A 25,873-nucleotide genomic window follows, 5' to 3' on the forward strand; every position below is an offset into this window, starting at 1 on the left:
GAATACAAAATGGCTTCCGTGTTCTAAAATGGATGCCACGGGTAGAACAGAAATGTGTTTGTAACTGGAGTGCTCTTGCTCGTAGCATAGCGAAAACACCAGGATGTACTAAATGGATCATTTGCGGTTCACTGATACCAAAATTATGTATTTCCGACAATGTTATAAACACGAGTAAAATCGTCACGGAACCTCAGACCCTCCTTTTGCCCTTACATAGGCAATTACTCAGTCTATATCAGAGTCAGAGTCTAATTCTATGCTCATTAGGTCAGTGACATGTTGTTGTATCATCATCCTGTCTCGTGTCTTTTCTCCTAATGTAGGTGGTTTTCTGAAACAGGTTGCAGCACAGAGGCTACACAGAGCGGGACCACATTGGATAATAAGACAGCACGAGAACAGAAATACTAGGATGACACCAATGACCATCAGAACCTTCCATCCCCACTCTGATACCAGAGTCCAAAACCACTCCATGAAGGACCAGTTTCCCTTATCTACGTGTATAGAGTCGGAAATCTTATGTAGCTTAGAGATTGCTTCATAGACTGTTGGAGCATTATTTGGAATAAAGACACAGCAGCTCGATTGGATCATTCTGCATACCCCACCTCGGTCTGCAAGTATTACGTCTAGAACCATACGGTTCTGCAACGTCATGAGACGATCCGCTTGAAGCTCAGCTGTTAAGTTACTAAGGGCACCAGCAGTTTCTGTAATAGTAGATTCAACTACTCGTGTTAGTTGACGTATACTTCTACTATTAGCCATAGGCCCCCAAAACGGAAGGAAACCTTTGAAGAAGTCTCCAGCTTCTTGACCAGCGGTATCTTCCTTGCTGAAGACACCTCTTGCTACTCTGGTTTTGTGATAATCTGAAGAAGCAGTGTATGTCGGAGGTAACAATCGAGCAATATAACATGAACCTGAAAAGTCAGCAGGCAGCCATGTATATGCTCTGTCCTGACAAATGAAGTAGGTACCCCTAGCAGTCAGAAAGGCAGGGGAGGAGTCAGACGGAAATACGTAAGTCTCAACGCACTCACTGCTCCCTAGCTGAGCTCTCGGATTTCTCCCATTTCCTTGCAAACAGACCTGACCTCGGTGAGGCACGACCCAAACTGAAGTGGAGCTTTTACGCTTGCTTTCTCCCAAACCAAGGCGGTACTCTGTAGAGTTCCAAGTCAAATACACCAGCAATTCATCTCTAGGATAAGATGGAGTATTATTGACGTCTTTAATCATATCAATAATTCCCTGGACTAAAGCTTTGTTGGCTGAGTTGTATTTAGTGGACCGTGGTGGACGCGGAGGATAGGTCTCAAGGGCATATGAAAAAATGGTCTGAAAGGCCTGAAATGATCCATTATAGCTAAAAGGCAAGACTAGATAGGGAATGCCTTTATCCATAGTGTGAGGTATCAAACCACACACCCAGCAGTCTGTAGTATTAACTATCAGTTGGTGTTGATGCAAGAGCTGTACAAATGTATTGTTAATAAATTCTGAGCGTCGAGCTTGTTCGTGTTCAGGAAATGAGTGAAAAGAATGCATAGAAGAAACCGTAGAAGTAGCAGGATCAAGGGAAGGTACTGTAGTTACTGGCATAAAAATCAAATGTATACCAAAGACGATTCCACCCACCAACGTTATTAAAACAATTAAAAATGTAACTGCACATTGCATTAGAAAGCATTTGCTGTGTAGTATTCTGTTCAGTCTATTTCTGCGAACATAAATTACATTTTCTCGTTGTAGCTCAGGAAGCTCCATCTTCTACGACCGTTCGCGACCACTGATGATGTGTACGTAGATGAAAATGCCTCTATCAGCCCTGGGAGTTCCCAGAACTAACAGAAAGATCGACCTTGTGTCGGACCCCTGCAGATTCAACTAGGCACACAGCCACGACCCTACGGCTACCCAGACGGCAAGGCAATTTTAAAACAAAAAGAAACAATACATAGTATTAGCAAACTTCCTGGCTGGAGGCAATGTATAGCAAATTCAAATCTGAAAATAGGCAGTTTCCTGCTTTATTTGTCCATATTGCGAGAACGTAAGTTGTATCTCAGTTTTGCAGGAGCTGTCTGATCTGGAAACAATGTATTTTCAGCTGACGTTGCAATGTTCACGCTCGCAGATGACAAATGTTCTTTTGGTACAGATGACAAATGTTCAGGGTTCAAAAGAGCAGTTTCAGGAGGAGAGTCAGAATTTGGTGAATCCGTGATCAGTTCTGCATCGCTGAAAGGTATGAACCTGGGGATTTGTTCCGTTTCAGAGGCACCGATTCCTTTCTTTACCCAGTTGTCGTAAGGAAGTGGCAGAGGCACACGTTTAGCATGAGTCGTATGGATCCAATTTCTTCTTCCGGCCACACGAATAGCAGTTCTCGTTGCTAGCAGGACTTGGAACGGGCCAATAAATCTGGGCTGAAGATTTTTCGTTCTTGCAAAATTTCGGATGACCACCTGATCACCCGGTTTCAGCTGATGGCCTGGACTCTCCGATGGCTTTGGCAATGCATCGAAAACCTGTTGGTGAATAAGACTCAATTTAGCAGTCAAGTCGAAAAGGTAATCAATTAACATTGGGTATTCCAGCTGCTTAAATTCTTTCGGTCTAGGTACCCCCCAAACATTTGCAGGACGACCGAAAACTATTTCGTAGGGACTAAGCCCTACTCTAGAATGTACAGTTGCTCTTGTTGATAGCAAAGCCAAAGGCAATGCGTCTGGCCAGGACAAACCCGTGGATGCTTGTATCTTAGCGAGTTTCAGTTTAAGGGTGCCATTGTAACCCTCGACTAAACCCGCGGACTGGGGATGATTCGCACTATGAAATTTCTGTCTAATCCCTAGGCCGGCACACACACTCTGCATAACTTTCCCTATGAACTCACTTCCGTTGTCTGACCATACAATCCGTGGCATTCCGTATCTGGGGAAGTATTCTTTAAGAAGAATTTTGGCAGTGGATAAGGCAGTATTGTCCTTCAGTGGGTATGCTTCGATCCATCTGGAGAAAGCACAAACTACCACTAGGACGTATTTCAGGTTATTACAACGATCCATGTGAATGAAGTCTAGCTGGATCACTTCAAAGGGGCAGGAAGGAGGAGCGAAGTGACCTGCAGGTGTGGGGATTCCCTTGCCAGGATTATGCATCAAGCATACCATACAATTCCTCACCACTCTCTCTGCACACCTACTAATCCCGTCATTCTTCCAGACCGGAGCCAACATCTTACAAATCCCTTTTGAACTGATGTGCGCTGTTCCATGTGCCATCGTCACTACTGCAAGCACATACGCATCAGGCAACATCCAACGCTGTTGTTCCGACAAGTCAATCCAACACCCACTCGAGTCCAATTTACCCGTGCTCTCTTTCCATGCAAGTTTTTCCTCCTCAGTCGCCTCTTTCTGAATTTCTTTCACGCTTTCCACTGTGTCTTCACACATTCCAGACTCAGAAATCCATCTTGCAGACGTTGCAACATACATTCTACTCATCATATTTCTGGCTGTCTGTTTTGCAGTCTCATCAGCAAAAGCATTCCCACGACCAACATCATCCGTGATTGCTTTATGAGCACTGCATTTCACAATCGCAACTTCAGTCGGTAAGGTTAGAGATTCCAACAAGTCATTAACTAGCTGACCATGTTGAATCTTAGTCCCATGGGACGTAATGAAACCTCTCTCTTTCCACAAACGGCCAAAACTATGGGCCACGCCGAACGCGTACTGACTATCTGTGAACACGTTCACTCTCTTTCCCTTAGCTAAAACGCACGCTCTTGTTAGCGCGATCAATTCTGCAGCCTGGGCAGAATTCTGACTCACTCTTGCAGTCTCCACAATCGTACTCAAAGTCGTTACTGCATAAGCAGCAGTCACATCACCATTCTCCAATTTGAAGCAAGACCCGTCAACATACAACGTGCCATCTGGTTCTGACAACGGAGTGTCTTTTAAGTCGATTCGTCCTTTTGTTTCTTCCTCAGTTCTGAAACAACAGTCGTGTGGTTCGGAATCACTCGACTCTTCGCTAGTCGGCAACAATGTTGCTGGATTCAATACATTGCATCTTTTGATCTGAATATGACTAGCTAACAGTGTCAGTTCATAACCTGATAATCTAGCACTGGTAAGGTGTTGCGTCTTGGTTCGGTTCATGAGTGTATCCACAGCATGAGGAACCATGACTACTAGCATGTTGTTCATTACTAAACCAGCAGATTGTCGAATGGAAGCTGCAGCTGCGGCTGTAGCTCTCAAGCAACTAGGCAATGCTCTAGCTACTGGATCTAATGTTGATGAAAAATACGCACAAGGGCGTTGTTTATCACCAAATTTCTGCGTCAAAACACTCAATGCACAACCTTCTCTCTCGTGGACATAGAGCGTGAATGGCTTACTGTAGTCGGGTGTACCCAATACAGGTGCTGAACACAGTGCATTTCGTAACTCAGAAAAACTCTGCTGACATTCAGCAGACCATGGTACCGGACTCGGGACACCTTTCCCAGTCAAGGCTACCAATGGTTTTGCTAGAAGAGAAAAATTTGGGATCCATTGCCTACAATATGAGGTAATACCCAAAAAGGCACGTACTTCTCTCTGCGTGCTAGGAACGTTCATCTGTGTAATTGCTTTTATTCTCTCTGGGGTCAACTTCCTTCCCTCCTTTGACAAGAGATGACCTAGGTAGGTCACTTCTTGGCAGCAGTATTGCATTTTTGAAGGTGACACCTTGTGATTCAAATCTGACAAGTGATGCAATAAAGAAATCGTAGCTGTTTTGCAAGTTTCCTTGTCATCGGCAGCCACTAGAAGATCATCGACATACTGTACTAAAGCAGAACCACGAGGAAGTACGAAGGAATCTAACTGGCTTTTTAATGCTTGACTGTAAATGGATGGGCTTTCACAATAACCTTGTGGAGCGCGTTTAAATCTAAAACTTCGTCCTCCTAGAGAGAAACCGAAGATATCTCTGCTTTCCTCGGCTATCGGAATGCTGAAAAAGGCATTTTTCAAGTCGACAACCGAAAACAATGCTGCTGTAGCGGGAATCAACGTTAACAATGCAGTAATGTCTGGAACCACAGGAAACTGTGGGATCACAATTTTATTAACCTCTCTAAGATCAATTACGAACCTATATACTGGAGGCTTTGTAGGGTCAGTTCGTTTCAAAATAGGCAGTACAGGACTATTACAGACATTACCTCTAGTCTCTTCTACAACATCTTTCTTGATCAGGTCTTGTACTATCAGTAGGAGCGCACGCTCACCTTCACTAGAGATTCTGTATTGTGGAATTCGTGGAAGTTTGACATTTGCTTTCAAAGTTACTACATAGGGTGGAATTTCCAATAGACCTACATCATTAGGACCAGTCGCCCAAAGAGTATCAGGGAGTGAACGCAGCTCTGGTGGGAGCGCATCCATCGACAAGTACATCGGGGAGATTATTCTTTTACCCAACGTAAGCTGTACACCTGCTGGAGAACAGTACAATGTCGCGTACAGGCGTTTTAACAAGTCTAAACCAAGCAGATTTTCGTTACAACCTGTCGTCAAAATCAGGGGTGCTTTCAATTGACGGGGTCCAACAGAAATAGACAAAGGACCAGAAACAGGGTTGTGAACAGGGGCGCCCGAAAAACCTACTGAAACGTTTGTTGAGCCAGACAAAGGTGCGCCAGGGAGTTTCGCATGTATGATAGAACTTTTTGCTGCACCAGTATCCAACAGAAACGGTTCGACTATACCTGATGTTGCTACCGCGACATAAGGCCCACTCTGATCTACTGGTACTGATACTACTCCCTCTCTTTGTCCATGGCTGTCCTAGTATTCACTTTGCTGACCTTCCTCACTAGCTTCATAATAGTCTTCAACATGATACTGTGGAGACCTATTCTGTTGGGCAGATTGTCCATTACGCTGGTCGAAATAATTAGAGGGGCGATCACTTGTCTGTGGAGGCATAGCACCTCGTCCTCGACCTCTAGAGTTTTGCATAGAACTACCACGACCTCTCTGAGCGGCCGCATCATTATTTTGCGCCCGAACTGGACAATCACTTTTGTAATGACCTTCCTTTTTGCAATAAGCACATTGATTCCATTGGTATTGTGGCCTTTGAAAATTATAATCCGTTCTTTGATATGACCCTTGCTGCATATTAGTTTGATTCATGCGAGGCGGATAAGCTTGTTGTAAAAGTACTTTAGTTTTTAAATCTTTCGTCTTTTTATCTGATTTTTCCTTCTCTTCTTTATCCCTATTTTCGTAGTACTGAGCAGTCGCAAGTATTTGCGCAGTCGTAGAGACAGCCCACGCACTTTCAGAATTCTTTAATTTACCACTAAGTTCTGGTAACAGATTGTGCACAAATTTATCAACAAATAATCTCTGGCCCCCTTCTGTGCTCATATCCTGACCACTATGATCTACGAAAGTCTCTTCGAATCTTGTGAAAAAGTCGGAGACGCTTTCGTCTTTCTTTTGTTTGCATGCGGACAATTTATCCCAGTTAACGCGTAATGCAGGCATTAAGGTTTTCATTAAATCGATTATTCTACCAGGCAAGTTAGCAGTTAAAGGTTCAGGTTTGGAACCACCTATTTGTTGACCATCCGCTGCAGTTATAGCTGCCCAGTCACCACCAAGGGCAACTGGATGATTCTCTTTACGAATTTTAGCCCAAATTGGTTGCGGTACTACGTTACCAAATAGCAGATCTATGTCAGCAAGATTCAATACACAAGCGTCAACTGTTTGAGCCAACTCTTTGTAGTACCCTGCAGGATTTTTACGCGGATCTGGCAAGGCCTGTTTTACTGCTAACACTTCAGCTCGTTTCCATGGAATATGTATCCAGACTCTCTGGAATTGGGCCGGAGCGGCTGCAATACCAAGCGGTGCATTAGCTTGCACAGCTTCGCGCCAAATTGGTGGAACCTCTCTCATTGGATATTGACGATTTCGTTTCGTACTACGTTTCTCTAACTCTCTCGGTGAAAGAAGGGATGAGTCGGATCTATAACTTAAAATTAGTTCCATCGCTTCTTTTATATTTTGACCAACTATCATACCTGTAGCAAACTCTTTCTGAACATTAATTAATTCTCCTAAATTTGATTCAGGGTCATCCTCTTCCAATTCCTCACGTAGAAGGAAACACATTTCATCGAACACATATCGTTGTGTCGGTTCGTTCCATTGCATAAATGTATCTAATACATTTTGTACATTATATCTTCCAACTTTCGAAACCCATCTAAGGGCAGTGGAATCTAGTATTCCTCTTTCTTCAGTACTGGGAAGCTGACTACGTCTCTGCACAGAGTCAGAGGTAGGAGTCTTAATCAGAGTTTTATAGAAGGGAGATAGAATATTAGAGACAGAATCAGTGATTCTTCGTCGAACAGAAAGCGGAGTCATAATACTTGCAGAGGCAGTGAATAGAGTAGTAGTTGGAATAGATAGATCAGGAACAGTAGGAGTAGCAGGCAAAATAGCTTGTGAAGTGGCAGGTGTGAGTGACACAGGCATAGGAAAAGAAGCCGGCAACCCTAGAAGAGGGGTTGTCGAAGGAACATTAATATTGACCACAGGAGGTACAGGAACTAGATTCAGGGGAGCGGGAACAGGGACACCAGGTTGTCCAGCAACCGGTAATTGAACATTCGGTATAGGTGGAGCCGTAGCACCCTGTGCATACGGTGGGGGTGATCGTAACAAGTAAGACAACAGGGGATCCTTTTCAGGGTCCTCTACTGTCTTAGCCGTACTCGATGGCAAAGCAGGATAGCACTTGTCTATCGCTAAATTACGCTCTCTATCGGCCACCTCCATCGCTTTCTCAGACTCGTTGAGTTGCAGCTGCCTAGCAGACTGTTCTAAAGTCAACTCTTGCTCTTTCTGTTCTTTCTTCAACTTTTTAATTTCTCTCTGTTTAGATTCTTTTCGCCAATAACGGAAAGAATCAAACATTGCCGGCCGGGCTTTCTTCTTAAACAACCTTCTTTCTAGATTATCGAGAACTTCAGGTTCGAAACTACCATGTAGTGGCCAACTAAGGACACCGTCTTTCTCTGTGTAGCGGATCCATACCTCATTATAAGAGATAGGGCCCACACCAAATTTGCAATATAGATCATAAAGGGGAGTTCCAATCGGAGGAACCAAACACGAGTCCTCCAACCGGGAATCACTGTTGCAACTAAAACAAGACAACATACAATTTTTCCGACTTACCATTTTATAATCCGGAACACAAGACAAACAAGACACAAACAGAAAAGATGCGCACTCGAACCACGAACTTAGGCCTACCAGAACTGACAAATGTATCGATACCTGAACTGAACAGAATGATTATCGTAACCAGAATAACCAGTGATAATCTTACAGAACTGAACTGAACTGAGAACTAAAAGGATTATCCAAACAGGAGCAATCCTCACAAAATATTTAACTAGCAACCACTGAATACTTAACTGAGGCACTGAAGACGTCACCAAGGAGAAACCCGTCACGTTTCGCCGTACTGAGGACTGCACCTCGGGTCCAAGACAGGGCGACGGTCAAGGCAACGGAGCACTGCAGCCGTCTGAACGGGAACCCTCGTGGAAGAGGACGTCGGGGCCACTTTTGCGATATGCCGGGATCGATGAAGTGGGGCGCCTCCCTCTGAAATCTTCACACGAAGCTCCTCGAACTCTTCAGGCTTTTGGACCGGTACCGAATGACGTCGCCCCGAGTTGGGCGCCAAATGGAGTACTGGACTTTTTAATTACGTCCAGAGGTGTCAGGGACAACACCCGAAGACCCCGGAGTTCAACCTGTCTTGGTACACAAACAAACAGAAACACGGGCTTCTCGATGGTGGCGTCAAAGACCAAAGGTTTATTACTGCAGGGACACAGAAGTCACAGAAACTACACATGGGCAGTATCTAGGAGCCTGTTCGATTTGTACAAAGAGGATTGCTCCTTATATACTAAATATTGGGCTTCAGGCAAATTCTTTACATGTTACCACAGTTCTAAACATTCGTGTCTTAAACAATAAATATTTGGCGTTGCACAGGAATCGTCAACAGTATCTGATGTCAAAACATTACGAATGAGGGGTTCCCACTAGTCCATCATAATCCCATGTCAATTCTTCATTCAAGACCCGGACCGCCTCATCGTAAATTTCGTTACCTCCCCCTAATAAAGGCCCAGAAGGAAAGGAGCAGAGCCAGGTGTAGAAGATAGAAAGACAGGATAAGAAATGTTTGTGGGTCGTAAATGGGCACGGTTACCAGCTTCGGCCGCCTAATCATGATCAGGCCAACGAACACAAGAACCAGTATAGCAGGACTGGCCTCAGGCTGGGGAGGCAGTTCTTGCCGAGTCATGCTGCTACAGCGTTGCTGGCCTAAGGTGCACGTGTCACTAGCAAGGTGAATTGCCGGTTAAAGCCTACGTGTCCTTTAATGAAAAAGAGATCATTGCGTGTCCATTGACTATGTGAGGGCAAGGAATACAAAATGGCTTCCGTGTTCTAAAATGGATGCCACGGGTAGAACAGAAATGTGTTTGTAACTGGAGTGCTCTTGCTCGTAGCATAGCGAAAACACCAGGATGTACTAAATGGATCATTTGCGGTTCACTGATACCAAAATTATGTATTTCCGACAATGTTATAAACACGAGTAAAATCGTCACGGAACCTCAGAATACCTGAAGAAGAAGAATGTACTATTATGGTTCAAATACTTCTGGAAGTCTAGGAAACAGGCAGCTCAATGGCCACCTTTCTGTTCCATGGTTAGTGATAGGTTCTGTGGTCTCTCAGGAGTCTTCCCTCAGCCAGACACTGTTTAATGTATATGTGGCCCTACTGGCAAATCTTATCACCTCTTGTGGGTGTCAGCGTTATGCTTATGCTGACAATACACAGATTATTGTACGCATAGACCACAATTCCAGTTGTTTACAGAGATATTTTTAAAGTTGCTTACTCAAGGTAGCAAACTGGATAAATGCCAACTCACCCTGTCTTAATGCTAATAAGACTGAAGTCTTGGTCTTTGGGATTGCCTCCTGCTGGTCCCCTTCTTAAAGGCAGGAATCTCTGGGTACATTTCCTTTTGTAGTCACTAAGGCAGGGAATGTGGGTGTCATTTTCGACTCCAACCTCCAAATCAAGATATTGACAGCTGCTTATTTTTTTTACTATGAAGATCTTAAAGAAAATCTCCCCACCAATAAATAGAGAGCCGCTTGTACAAGCGTTGATTATCAGCAAAGCTGGTTATTGTAATGCACTGTTTGTTGGCCTTCCTTTCGACTTGATGCATATACTGCAATTAATTGAAAATGCGAGAACTATGAACAAGGATCTAGCAGGATTTATGGGAGGTCAACGTATTATTTGTCGCCTCTGTTGTGCTGGTGTCACCTTTAGGGATTAAATCTTGATCATTCTGATCATCTGTATTATGTTTGAATTAGAGGCATTGCTGTACTACAGTCAAGAAAGCCACTAACAACAACACATATAATTCTCATAAACATTTTTTTAATTCTTCAAATTTTCTTTCATACTTTAGAAAGAAGTCAAAGCGACAGCTGATTGAAATATTTGTGATCCGCATCAACTATTCTTATATACTATTGCTGTTTCTATGGATCAGGACCTCAAAGCTAACAATTTTGTACACAGGTGACAGTATGACAAAAAAGATGGCCAAATGCACCATTATTAAGGCAACAAGAATCTACAGTCTCCGGGTAAAAACACCTAGGGCCTCATTTATGAAAAGTGACGCATCGCTGCGTGAAAACAGCGATGCGTCAATTTCCAATGCGCTCTCCCTGCGACATGATTGATGCGTCATATTTATAATATGACGCATCATGTTGCATAGAGTTACAGATACGTCAGTATTTCTGACATATCTGTAGGCGCTAAAGTGACGCATTGCTGGAGTATGTCACAAAAGTGACGCAACTCCAGCAATCCTTCCTTTCACATGGGGAAAGCCCCATGTGAAAGGGCTTGCGTCAGTCTTACGCCTGCTGTGAGGCAGGCGCAAGATTTTGACGCAACAGCGTCCTAAAAGTGACGCAGTGAAATCTCATAGATTTCACTGCGTCCTTATTAGAGGTTTTTGCGGGTGAACGCCCCCTCTGCATACATTATACCTGACGCAGGTATAATGTAGCGCAGGGGTTTACAAAGTGACGCATCTGCTTAGATGCGTCACTTTGTAAATAGTGCGCATCAGGAGGCATGTTTTACGCCGCCGATGCGTCACAAAAAGTGACGCATCGGAAGCGCAAAAGTCACGCAAGGCCTCATATATGAGGCCCCTGATTCCCATAGACCTGCACATGTGATACACAAAGGAATTTGATAAAACTACGGCTATAGCATTGGTCTATAGCAACATTCAAATTCTATATGTGTTCTTCATGGGTGGTGTTGATCCTGGAAGGTATAGGTCGATGCGTTTCAGTTGTGTTCTTTATGGCCTATTTATGATTTTTGAGATCAAAGGAAGACAAGTGTGCATGATCTTTTACCTTACCTCATCTCTGTCATCTTCCATTTTAAGAACGGTTGTTAAAAAAACAATAACTTTCCTTCTTCAGATATGGAAATTTTGTTTCTAACTACAACACTTGAGGTGCATTGCAGCTGCAACTCTCCAGTAAACACTCCTCATTCCGGACTTTGCTGTTTCTGTTTCTGGTTTCTGACTCCTTTAGGGAAAATCTAAAATGATGCTGCTTTTTAGTTTCGGGAATTGGATTATGTGAATTAATTCTACTTTAGTAACAGTTTTGGGTAATATTATTTTTATGTGAAACATTTGTCAGAAGTTCTTTTGTTTCAAGAACATAACGTTAAGGGAGTTCTGTACCAGATACAAGATATATGAAAAACTGCATCATGAGTTGCATGTTTATGCCACAAATATAAAATGATCTTTTACCTATATGACCTATATGATAATACGACTCAACAGATTAATGAAATATGAGGCATATGTTTGCAAGATCTTAGCGAAAACAAGGAAATATGGCAAAAATGAAACGCCTCTTAAAAACACCAGTGTAAGTGCCGAAAATTACTGCTGGAGAAACTTAGGAGTGGCCCTGAGCTTCTCAGATTTACTACACAGGACATTCATATTGTGCTCACAAAGACTTTGGGGTCTTTCAGATGTTGGCAGATGTGATGCATCTGTCAAAAAATGCCAGATGTGTTATCTTTCCACCTGGTGGTTCTACCAGCCCATTTATAAGTGGAGTACTACAGAGGTTCTGCCAGTTCAGCCTCAGTGCACTCTGCAGGCAGAGAGACTTAACTCAGAAGTCCATCAGCCGAAAGGCTGTCAGGTTGAAGTGATGACAACCTGCATTATTTAGGGTCACTGTAACTTGATTTCCCTAGCACGGCAGACACCTGCATGGGAAACATGCACCCCCGCTACCCTCACCCCCACACCGCTGGGGTTGCGGTGGCAATTGTGACGCCATTGATTGGTTTCAGAACATCTAACTGGAGGCAAAAGAGTATAGACATCAGTGGAGGCCCAAACAGGTAAACATATCAAAGGGAAACAAGCATTGGAAATGCAATAGGTCTCGCATTAGGAAAGTTTGAGCAATTGGTATTGTAAATGACACTTTTTTTATTTATGTGTTGGTTTTGAAAATAGCAAAAGTAATAGCTTTGTCAGTTACAATGTCAATAGTTTTAACTTTCGCAAATGTGACACCTAAAGCATTTGTAATGCAATGTGTGTTGTATTTACGTGACTTAGATGTATTGATATTGCAAATAACAATGGCTTTTAATTTTGTAAATAATTAATACTTAAATAAAATTTATTGTAATTTATAATGGCAATAGCTTAAACGTTTGTAAATAACTTTTGTGAAGATTATGTTCAGTGTATTTTATTGTGACGAAAATCCAAGAACATTGCATTTGCACCTACACACACACACAGCCACACACACACACACACACACACATAGATGTGGTGGTGGTGGATCTGGGGGATATGGTGGTGGTGGATGTGGTGGTGGTGGATGTGGTGGTGGATGTGGTGGTGGATGTGGTGGATGTGGGTGTGGTGGATGTGGTGGTGGATGTGGTGGTGGATGTGGTGGTGGATGTGGTGGTGGTGGGTGTGGTGGTGGGTGTGGTGGTGGGTGTGGCGGTGGATGTGGCGGTGGATGTCATGGTGGATGTGGAGGTGATGGTGGATGTGGTGGTGGATGTGGTGGTGATGGTGGATGTGGTGGTGGATGCGGTGGTGGATGCGGTGGATGTGGTGGTGGGGGATGCGGTGGATGTGGAGGTGGATGCGGTGGTGGTGGTGGTGGATGGGGTGGTGGATGTGGCGGTGGATGTCATGGTGGATGTGGAGGTGATGGTGGATGTGGTGGTGGATGTGGTGGTGATGGTGGATGTGGTGGTGGATGTGGTGGTGGATGCGGTGGTGGATGCGGTGGTGGATGCGGATGTGGATGCGGTGGTGGAACCTGGCATATTACTTGCAACTTTCCCCTGAGGCGGAAGCCGGGGGCGTTCTCTCTTCTTTCTTAGAATTGCCTGATATTTGTGAATAGCGTGTTTTTTAACATTGTAAAATATTTTAAACGGTGCATTTTTATCTCAGTTATTCACCTACTTGGTCGCCCCTCTTGGACGAGATCTACATCGCTCCAAGGCTCCCAAGCTCCTGTCACTCAGCCATTCCTCCCGGCGCAGCCGAGTCAAGCGCTGACGCCGGGGTCACAGGGCTCATCCGCCATCTTTGGGGGAGGCAGGGTAGCGCTCCAGCTCGTGGACGCCTCCCGCCCTCCCTGATTACTTAAGGCGGCATTCCCTTTACCTGGTGCAGATTACTTGCAACTTTCCCCTGAGGCGGAAGCCGGGGGCGTTCTCTCTTCTTTCTTAGAATTGCCTGATATTTGTGAATAGCGTGTTTTTTAACATTGTAAAATATTTTAACCGGTGCATTTTTATCTCAGTTATTCACCTACTTGGTCGCCCCTCTTGGACGAGATCTACATCGCTCCAAGGCTCCCAAGCTCCTGTCACTCAGCCATTCCTCCCGGCGCAGCCGAGTCAAGCGCTGACGCCGGGGTCACAGGGCTCATCCGCCATCTTAGGGGGAGGCAGGGTAGCGCTCCAGCTCGTGGACGCCTCCCGCCCTCCTCCACTATGGATATAAAGAAGGGGACTTCCCGTCCGCGCAGCGGGCGCGCCGATGGCGCGCCTAAGGCAAGCCCGTCTGCGCCCGTCCGCGCCTGGCCTGTGCCTAGTGCCGGTCCCCCTGCTACTTTGTCTTTTAAAACCTGCTGGTCGAGCTCGCAGCTCCATCTGTTCAGAAAAGACATTTGCTCCCCTAGTTCTGGTTGTTGCCCACTCAGATTAGAGCGACTGCCTTTTAACTGCAATTGCTGCGAGTTCACTCTCGCCCCTCTATCTAATCACCTCCCTCAATTTTCAAAATTGTCTAAAGCCCAGACTTGCCCCCGATATTAAAAGCTGCTCTACTCAACTGCCGCTCCCTACCTCGTCACACTAGCGAGATATGGCTGGCACTTGATACCTATGCTTGGGATTTTTTATTCCTCACAGAAACCTGAATTAAAGACACGTCAAAACCAGATATACACTTGGCCACTCCCTCTGGATATCGATTAGTAGGTATTAACCGCGAAATTGCAAAAACAGGAGGTGGATTAGCCATCATTTTAAAATCTTACCTCAATGTAACTATCAAGAAACTTACCAATTTGGGACTGATTGAAGCCCTATACTTTACGATCTCGGATTCAGCCACTACTCTGCTAGCTGGTATCTTGGTATATAACCCCCCTAATGCTTTAACCTCCTCTATGGCCGCACTGCTGCACATGATCGCTGATTTCTCTCTCAGACATGCTTCCTTCATTGTGCTAGGAGATTTTAACTTACATGCGGACAATCTTGCTTGTTCTTGAGCTGTGCATCTAATCGAGACCTTACAAGGACTAACCCTTCCCCTATTAATCCAGGGCCCGACCCATGTAGCAGGGCATACTCTGGACCTGATATTCTCCAATCATCCCGGGATTACTACCCTCCCTTCACTCCCTCTTACTTGGTCGGATCATTTCCTCCTCCCATTCAATCTTACCCTCCCCCAACTTTCCCTTTTTTCCACTCAGAACGGGGAGACAGGACGAAAATGGCACAAAGTCACTTGTGACTCTGTGGCCCCTCACTTTGCCTATCATTTTGATCCCTCTGCTGAAGACCTTAATGAGGACGTGTCGAAATTTAACTCCTCTCTTTTAGATGCGATAGACGCCATCTCCCCTCTAAACCCCATCTCTTCTACTAGATCTAGACCCTCTGCCCCTTGGTTCTCCCCCGCGTTGAAAGAGAAAAAGAGCCGCTGTAAACTGCTTGAACGTAAATGGCGGCAGAAATATGATCTTGAGTCTAAAACTATCTACAAGACTGCTCTGAATAAATTTCAAAAACTGAAACGCTCCACAATGAGAGACTTTTTCTCTCAGCAAATCAAGAGAGCCGAGAACTCCACTAAAACCCTCTTTAAGATTGTAAAGGACTTTGCTAACCCTCCCGCCTTGACATCTCAGAGTCCCTCCAGCCAGGCCCTTTGTAATGGCCTATGTGATTTTTTCCAGGATAAAATTATTAAACTATCTTCCTCATTTGAGCCTGTCCTTCCCTCCCCCTTGCTGAAGGATATTGACTCTCAAAAAGGTGTCCTGAACTCTTTTAAAGAGCTTTCCCTAGAAACGGCTACAAAGCTATTCACCCAGGGCAAATCTGGATCTCCGCTTGATCCAGCTCCGGCCAAGGTGATGGGCAATCTGGCCCCTATTCTACTTAGTCCCCTCCTCTCCATTTGGAACTATTCGCTCCGCTCGGGTCAATTTCCCATGGCTTGGAAACAAGCTATGTTGGTTCCGATTTTTAAAAAAAATGATGCTGACCCTTCACAATTCTGTAACTATCGTCCGATTTCCCTTCTACCTAAGCCTGCTAAAATTCTAGAGAAGGCGGCTCAGACGCAACTGGCAGATTATCTAGAAGTCAACCAGTTGCTACATGACTCGCAGTCTGGGTTTCGTACCGGCTATAGCACCGAGACTGCGCTCCTAGAAGTCTCGGAGACTATTCGTGAGTGTGTGGACAGGGGCGAGGAGGCCATGCTGGTCCTCCTCGACCTGTCCGCCGCTTTCGATACGGTATCCCATGAAATACTACTGAGCCGGTTAAGACAGCTGGGAATCAGAGGCTCTGTGCTTACCTGGATTCGATCGTTCCTTTCAGGACGCACTCAAAGGGTTTTTCTTCGACCCTTTGAATCCGAAGGTAAGCCGCTCTTTTGCGGAGTGCCTCAGGGTTCGGCGCTTAGCCCTCTATTTTTTAATGCCTACTTAGGCCCGCTGGCTACAGTGGTTGAATCTTGGGGGGTCAGAGTGATATCCTACGCTGATGATACTCAGCTGTTGTTTTATTTTAGAGATCATTCTGACTCCAACTTTACCAACTTTCGCCTCTGCCTCAGTAACATCAGCTCCTGGATGGCCTCGAACCACCTAGTACTGAATGCAGATAAAACCGAGGTCTTATTTTTTAACCAAAAAGATCCTCTGCCTGCTATTCAGTGGTGGCCTACGGAATTAAATCCCCCTCCGGTCCCTGTTCTAACAGCCCGTAACTTAGGCTTCCAATTCGACAACGCTTTGTCCTGTCAATCTCAGATTAACAAGGTTACCTCTGCTTGTTTTGCTAAACTGCGCATGATTAGGAAGATCTTCCCCTATCTCCCGCTGGACTCCCGTAAGACCATTGTGCATGCCCTGATTACGTCTCATTTAGACTATGCCAATGGTCTCTATGCAGGCGCTCCCCTTTACCAAATCGAACGTTTGCAAATTGTGCAAACTGCTGCTGCGCGGCTAATTGGTAATATCCCTTTCCGTCAATCTGTTGCCTCGTATCGGAAAAAACTTCACTGGCTTCCCATTGCCCGCCGCATTCAGTTCAAGGCTTTGACTTTAGCCTTTCGCGCCATTAATGGGTTAGGTCCAGGATATTTACGAAAGAGACTTACACTATCTCAGTCCGTTAGATCTCTGCGATCTAATAGCTTACGCCTTCTGGTGATTCCCAGATTTCGCCGTGCCAGGAGTGGGGGCAGAGCTTTCGGAGTAGTCACAGCCAGACTCTGGAACAGCCTTCCACTGGACCTGAGGTTCATTGACTCAGAGCCTATGTTCCGACGCAAACTCAAAACGTGGCTATTTACCATTTCTTAGTAAACTTTTCTTCTTGCTTGCAATCTGTAGCGCCGGGACACCCCCGACGGGGGTAGCTGCGCGCTTTATAAGCTTCTTAATAAATAAAATAAATAAATGCGGTGGATGTGGTTGTGGTGGATGCGGTGGATGTGGTGGTGGTGGATGCGGTGGATGTGGTGGTGGATGTGGTGGTGGATGTGGTGGTGATGGTGGATGTGGTGATGGATGTGGTGGTGGATGTGGCATGACATTTTTATTATATACAGAGGGGTACTTATTTTGTACCAATCACTGACCGGTGTTATTGTAAGGGTTGTAGATGGTGGGTTGCGGATGCCTTGTTTTCATTTCCATTATAATGACAATAATCCTTTCTTTGACCCTGTGCTCAATCAACGTGGACTGTATTATAGTGAATACGAGGGGCTTAGATAAAGAAATAGGAGAGGCGAGGAGGAAGGGAAACTGGGGTAAGGAACAAGCGACGGAGGAGAACAAGACGGAGGGCATTGCTGGGGGGAGGAGAAATGCGACACGGCGGGCAGGGGAGGGGGCGGAGTGGGGAGAGCGGCGATGAGGGTGTGAAGGTCTCACATGAGGGGGCGTGGTATCTTAAGTCGTGTTGCTTTGGGAGGCAAGATTAAAAATGTGTAAGCACATCTCTTTCGTAGGGAGTTAAACAAAGTTAAAACAACTGGCTCCAAAGGTTTTGCTTAAGTATGTGTGAAGTAATTAGCTGTCTGCCTCTGCTTTCTTCCATTGCACTGGCATCTAGGTGTTAGGCTCAGATGGCTTGAACAAAAGACGGGCTGATGGTCTTTTAAATCAGGCCTTTGTTTCTGCCCAGCTGGATGTTAAAATAAAGCCCCCTCCCTTCCACGCAGGTTAATACAGACAAATGCCGGCACTGCTGAATGATTCAGAAAAGGGGGTGGTGATGGACAGAGCATCTGAATTAAGCAGAACACTCATACCCAGTCAAAAGATCAGGGCTTAATCCATCACCGTTTTTTAGCTCACTGCACCATCCCAGTTCAGAACCTGGCTACATGCAAATTAGTCTGTCCCTGGCCCAGTGCATCATGGGAGCAGGGCAGACCAAACTACCAAGCCAATTCTTTACTGGAAAGGAAACAAGCTTCCGGGGACCGGTTTCTGGCATTGCAGCCGTCTTCGGCCCGGTGCAGTGAGCTAAAAAACGGTGATGGATCAAGCCCTGATCTTTTGACTGGGTATGAGTGTTCTGTTTAATTCAGATGCTCTGCCCATCACCACCCCCTTTTCTGAATCGTTTTGGCCACTATAGGAGTGGCAGGGTATGCTCAGATGTGAGTCCCTTGCTCACTGCACCATCAGGATTCAAGCAAGCCGGGCCGAAGACGGCTGCAATGCCCGAAACCGGTCCCCGGAAGCTTGTTTTCTTTCCAGTAAACTGGGATGGTGCAGTGAGCTAAAAAACGGTGATGGATCAAGCCCTGATCTTTTGACTGGGTATGAGTGTTCTGTTTAATTCAGATGCACTGTCCATCACCACGCCCTTTTCTGAATCGTTTTGGCCACTATAGGAGTAGCAGGGTATGCTCAGATGTGAGTCCCTTGCTCACTGCACCATCAGGATTCAAGCAAGCCGGGCCGAAGACGGCTGTAATGCCAGAAACCGGTCCCCGGAAGCTTGTTTCCTTTCCAGTAATGAATTGGCTTGGTAGTTTGGTCTGCCCTGTTCCCATGATGCACTGGGCCAGGGACAGACTAATTTGCATGTAACCAGGTTCTGAACTGGGATGGTGCAGTGAGCTAAAAAACGGTGATGGATCAAGCCCTGATCTTTTGACTGGGTATGAGTGTTCTGTTTAATTCAGGTGCTCTGTCCATCACCACCCCCTTTTCTGAATCGTTTTGGCCACTATAGGAGTGGCAGGGTATCCTCAGATGTGAGTCCCTTGCTCACTGCACCATCAGGATTCAAGCAAGCCGGGCCGAAGACGGCTGCAATGCCCGAAACCGGTCCCCGGAAGCTTGTTTCCTTTCCAGTAAACTGGGATGGTGCAGTGAGCTAAAAAACGGTGATGGATCAAGCCCTGATCTTTTGACTGGGTATGAGTGTTCTGTTTAATTCAGATGCTCTGTCCATCACCACCCCCTTTTCTGAATCGTTTTGGCCACTATAGGAGTGGCAGGGTATGCTCAGATGTGAGTCCCTTGCTCACTGCACCATCAGGATTCAAGCAAGCCGGGCCGAAGACGGCTGTAATGCCAGAAACCGGTCCCCGGAAGATTGTTTCTTTTCCAGTAAAGAATTGGCTTGGTAGTTTGGTCTGCCCTGTTCCCATGATGCACTGGGCCAGGGACAGACTAATTTGCATGTAACCAGGTTCTGAACTGGGATGGTGCAGTGAGCTAAAAAACGGTGATGGATCAAGCCCTGATCTTTTGACTGGGTATGAGTGTTCTGTTTAATTCAGATGCTCTGTCCATCACCACCCCCTTTTCTGAATCGCACTGCTGAATGATGTCCCAGCGTCCGAAAACGACACCAGAAGAAATTCAGCATGTTTTACTGAGCCAGAAATATCCACCACATAACCCTTCTCTCCAACACTGTTTGGAATCGATCGGCAGATTTGTAAAATTACAAGTGGTCAGAAGGATAAATCTGACGGCAAAGAAGAAAAGGAACGCGAGGCTTAAGGAGATTAATGTAGGGATGGATTTGACAGAGAAAAACAGATATTTGAGATTATAACATTTCAAAGCAATGTGTCACCCGGAGATGGGGACATTAGATCCCCAGAGTAGGAGAGAAAAGAAATGGTTTACTTTTTTGCTTTGGGTTATTTTAGATTTGGGAATTTCGAGCATCATTTGCTTAATGTAAAATCGATTTTTAAAGTGGGGTCCGCAGCACCTACTCAGGGGGTCCTTGAAAATTAAACAATATAAACTTGCTGATAAAATAAAAATGCACATAAATAGCCACATTGAAGAAAAAAAAACCTCTATAAATGAAAATAAATGTGAAATTGCAGACAAAGAAATGAAGCTTGGAACTTGGCATGCTTGAGACGCGGCCGTGAAACTGAAAGTACGGCCGACCGGCCGTGAATAATTAGGGGGTGAGAAATGCGCTGGGAGGGCTGCCTTTGATGTGGTAATGCGAGGCAGGCAGGCAGGCGGCTGGTGGCATTGTGCACGCGCTTTTTAGGGCTTGCGCTTGCGCAATGACCTAAAAAGCACATGCACTGCATGGGATCGCCAGTGGAATCGCCAGTTAGGTAAACTCTCGATAAGCCCCTATATATCTCGCTCCCGCTCAATGCGCATGTGCATTGAGATAGGTCGCTCACCCTAAAAAAGGGTACTCATCTGTTTTCAACTGGTGTGTCCACCTTCGGCCCAAATGGGCTCCATCCAGATCATAGTTTCTGAATCGTAAATGTAAGCACAACCAACTGAAAGGGAATAATTTACATAGTGAGCGGTTAGCCCGCAAAGCTGGTATTGATCAGGTCCTTGAGGACAAGGGTGGAAATCCCTTATTTAAACCAGACCTGGAAGAGAATGCTTAGAGGCTGTTAACTGGCAGAGCACAATATGTTGTCCCTTTCCAATCATATACGGGATTTATTTATACAGGTCACACCATGGCAAAAAGACAACCAATATTAAACAAACAAAAGAACGAATAATAGAATTGCAGGATTATTTCACCGGTCTGAGAATATTAATAAATCACTCCACCCATGGATTTGCAATGATGATGTCAATAGAAACAAAATCACCACCCAGCCCAACAACAGTGATTACAGTCTACTTGCCAAGGGTTCTGATTTCCTAAAAATAATATTGGTCCATCCATGAACACAGGGCTTTTGGCGTGGTATCTCCACCGTACTTTGTAAACAGGTGCGACTAAATAATACTTATTTTATTTTCAGAAAACAAGTATCATGCAAAATGCGCGCCACGAGGGTACATTTTATTGATGTTACTGGAGCAAATGTTTGGAATACGCTTGTATGAGTGACTTGGGAAGAAACATGCATACCCTCAACTCTCCAGCGACTACGTCCCAAAAAGCATTTTTAGCTCCAAGTAGTTGTCTAAAACTCGGTGTCCCTTTGTGTTAAACCTACAGAAGGCTGAGCTGTCTCAAAAACACATGCTGGGATTTGTTTGCTTAGAAAGTAAAGGAGAGTTAATATGAGGTATTGGATGAGCAGTCCTCCTGCAGTGGGGAATGTTTGCTTTTCTTGTTATGTAATCTCCCCAGGAGAGCTTACCTCAGGTTCAGCATCTGGCCCGCACCAGTGCTCTGCTGCTGCTCCCTGGTTTTATAGCTCCTTTAACTGAGCCACAGAGGAGCGAGGAGACCAGCCTTAAGGTCACACATGGGAGGGAGTGCTTGAGCACAGATTTGAACTTGGCACCCACCTAGTCCCCCTGCCTTTCTTCTAATCGCTGGGCGCCCATAAAACCTACATTCGATGTGTTTGTGTTTCCAAGGATGCTGGGACTCCGCATTGCTAGCTCGAACCCAACACCTCCCTCCCCCAGCCGCTGGCACTGCCTCTCAGACACCCCAGCCTATAAAAAAGGATGTAAAGAGTGCCTTTATGGGCTCCATTGAACATTACTCATGTTCATGACAATATTGTCACCTCTCCCCTTCCCACCCTGTCCGTCTGTTGCCAAATACCTCCCTCCTCTCCACCCGCCCCTCAGGCAGACACTGCTCTGCCCTAAGGTCTTCAGAAACATCGAGGGGAACCAAGCTGTCCGTCGTAAAAGGCATTGCCGTAAGGCAAGCGTTACTATGGGAGGTCGACTGACGCATGCCCTGGTCTGTGCTCAAAAGAGCGACTGAAACTGGATGCAACAAGGGCTTCAACACAGACTGAAATGTGCAAACTTGATAAAGGATGCTGCAGAGGACAAACTCAAATTACTTTACGTGTGTAGGCAGGGGTTTAACCCCTCGCATGCTGCCGCGATTCGGCGCCTGTGCGGCACATTCCGATCGCGGGTACGGTCATGACGGCCCCCAGCCATCATCAGCACACGAGCACTGTAGTGCATGACGGCTGGAGGCCGTCATCAGCATGCAAGGGGTTAAGTGAGATGAACAAACTGGGGGGGGTCTATCAAAGGGGCGTGGTCGATCGAATTGAGGGCCTGGCTAAAACCGCCTAAGCTAAATATCTGTGCTTAGCATAGTGTGATGCCCCACTGAGAGAGAGAGAACTCTGTTTATTTAGACCATAGTCTTTAAACTCAACGGATCTTATAAATACATAAAACCATACAAAACAAAACATCAAAAGAAGAAAGCTCATTAGCATTTAAATCCAACTGGTATTTTGCTACTTTTGTCATTGTATCACAATAGAACACGTAACATTACACCTGCAACAAGCCAGGGCTATTGGCCTTGCCAATGGATGTTAGTTGCATAAAATAAATAAGCAACAACGATTGCTTTGTTGTATAGCATATTGAAAATGCTTCAGTTCTGAAGTAATGAGACTGTGAAAGAACTATAACAAGTCTCTCTGAAGTTAAGGTTTTTTTCTTCACACCAATGGTAAGGGCAAAATATGGAGAGCCCTATAGTGACCCTTCTCAGCAACTGCTTTTTAGAATTGCCAGTGCTCACGGGCTCTGTAGGCACGGGGAGCACTGGTGGAGCAATGCGCATTTTGTTACGTTGTTGACTTGTGTTTTTTGTAATTTTATTAGCAAGTATGCTTGGTCCAAGCCAGGGTTGGATTGGGACTAAAATCGCCCCGGGCACGCTAAAAAAAAGTGGCCCACATTTGCATATTGCTTTCCGTAAAACACTGCTTCGGCAAATTTTTATAAAAAGAAGGGGGAGGGATCTCTGATAGAGTCATGTTTTCTTAACTTTACTTACATTAAAAAAAACACACCTGAAAACAAGTGAGGCCACTTCTGCTCAGGCCCTCTGCCCCCGCTCAAAATACATACATTAATTTTGCGGCCAGCGAGAGAAAGGGAGTGACACCTCTGCCCGTTGATAAAAGGAAGGTAATGGACGCCCATCTGTCTCCAGAAAGGCCACTCAGGCACCAAAATGGCCCGCTGGCGGCATCGGAACACACCAGACACAGCCCAAATCGGCCCCCAGGCTGCCCAAAAAAGCAGCCCACAGCTGGTACTCGGATACGGCTCCTCGGCCATTGCCTGAGTGCCCGCCTTACCAATCTGACCCTGGTCCAAGCATTGGAAACAATGCCATGCAAATATCTGAAAGCCTAATTGTATATGTATTCAGCCCTCCGGGCCATATTATGCCAAGAAACTAATAAAATATGTTGTGGAAAAAAAACTGCCGGTGGACCCGGGCCACTTAAAGCACTGAGTGTAGGTGACAATTGAGTTCTGGCTTTCAGTAGGATTGCTACCTTTCCCAGAGAAAAATACTGTTTTAACATACTGCTAGGGCCCAGCATATTTTTTAAGTAGATTGTTGTGTGGCCGAAAACTGACTCCGTGAGCCACAGCGAGTTTGGTGAAGCAGAATTTATTCATCCGTTTTGCTTACTGCTCTCGCCACCTCCGAATACCTCCACTGTCAACAACTAGAACCCTCGGCCCACTCAGGTTCTATGCACGAGCCAGGCTAAACTAATATATGGAATATTAAGAGGGGGGAAGGAACGTGACAAGGGAAAAGAACAAACGTTATGCAAAGGAAATGAACAATGCTATGCATTATGGTACAGAATACAACACATCTTCCTTCTTAAACAAATTATAATAATAAAAATCAATCATCAAATAAAACTTTCCTTGTGGGCTTCCTTGACCTCATTGCAAAGTTCACTGTCAACCAAAGTAGGTTCCTAAGTGTCCACTGTCGTGTCAATGCTTGGTGTGGAGCTTGTTTGACTGGTATCATTGCCTTCAGGGCCACAGTCTGCAAAACCATTGTTCCCCAAAGATGAGTATAGACAAAGTTCGGCATGACTACCAATCACACCATCTAAGGCTGAATCGTCGCTTACATCACAATGATTTTGGTACACATCATTTAGGGTTTGTGGTAACCTGTCATGTGTCTCATGAGTTTTACACTTTGCTATGCTCCTGAAACTTCAACATTTCACACCCCGGGTAAAGATACAACACTTGTTTATTTTGACCACTTTCATAGGTTTGGAAAAATACATTTTCCTTTTTTCCACCCATCTTCACAAAAAATTCTGAAAAGATCTCCAACATCACGTGGTGTAGCTTTATGTACATTACCATAATGTTCCTTTGACCTACTCTTGCCATCTCCATGTCTCCCACACTTGTATTATGCTCAACCTGAAATTTGCTTTTTAAACCACCATGGGCAAATCAGGTAGGTAGATTGCATCCCTTTCATAAGACAAAAGGTGACACTCCAAGATGGCTGCTGACTAAGGGAGCTCTGGGGACGATGTAGACCTCTGCAGCAATCCGGTCATTCATCCTTCATATCCATGTACCTCAGAGGCTCACCCTGATGCCTGGGACCGAGCGGCGTCTGCGGGTGAAACTCCGGTTGTAAACCAACATCGGGATCAGAGACCAGCCGAAGACGGGCTGCGGCGGCCTACTTCCCATGCGGCAGCCAGGGACTAGATTTCCAGGAGCACCCAGTCCAGAGCGAGGAGACGGCGGAACGGCCTAAGCAGCGGTGGAGGCAGCAGGAATACTTCCAGGCAAAGAGGAGGGGTGCGCGACCCCACGCGCGCACTGGGGCAGATACGCTGACTGAGGCGCGGTGGCCTGTGACACAGGGGAAACATCGGTGACGTGAGGCCTACTCGCAGGGGGAGAGCCGGGGCCTGGATTACCTGCGTGTCCCAGAGCCATACGGGCAGCGGAGGGGCGAGTGTCCCAGCGGGTGGAAGCAGAGCGCTGTACCCCCCCCCGGTGAGTGCACAAGCAACGCAATCCCCCGACGCATGTAGGGATATTTAAGAACCCCTAAGTGACACACCAAGGGAGATCCTGGCTGAAGACGGACAATTGGGAGGCTGCTAGCTGGGTTGAACAGAGGAAGACCAGGGCGAACAACAAATTCCCCCCCCCCTAGTACTCGTTCCAAGGAAACTGTGAGAAGTGCGCCATATCGAGTGGGGGCCCTTGGTGTTCTACGGGCCACACAATCCGACAAGCTTAAGGCAGAAGACGGCGCCTAACAGCGGCATACCCTGACTACCCCACACACCATCATGGCAGGAAGGGGCCCACAGACTCAGAACACGCAAGCCAAACTGGGCAAATATGCATATGGAAGGGACTTTCCACTGCTTTCAGAGGGAAAAGACTCCTCTGGGAAGGCCACGGGAGACGATGGTTCCAAAAAAGTGACTCTAGAAGACATAATGGCAGCCCTTAACAGCGTCCAGGCCACAGTAGGCTCAATTTCCACGGATGTATCCCTGTTGCGGGCAGACTTTCAGAAAATCACGACTAGGGTCGCAGAAGTCGAACAGGTCACTAAAACCT

At 45.8% G+C, this 25,873-nt stretch overlaps 1 protein-coding gene across 1 annotated transcript in view; it reads right to left on the reverse strand.

The window, feature by feature from the left end:
* CFAP299 (cilia and flagella associated protein 299) overlaps nt 1–25,873 on the reverse strand; it is a 2,020,143-nt gene that overhangs the window by 872,399 nt on the left and 1,121,871 nt on the right. The window lies entirely within an intron of this gene.

The sequence above is a fragment of the Lissotriton helveticus genome, chromosome 2_1 (genome assembly GCF_964261635.1).
Source record: "Lissotriton helveticus chromosome 2_1, aLisHel1.1, whole genome shotgun sequence".
Lineage (NCBI taxonomy): Eukaryota > Metazoa > Chordata > Amphibia > Caudata > Salamandridae > Lissotriton > Lissotriton helveticus.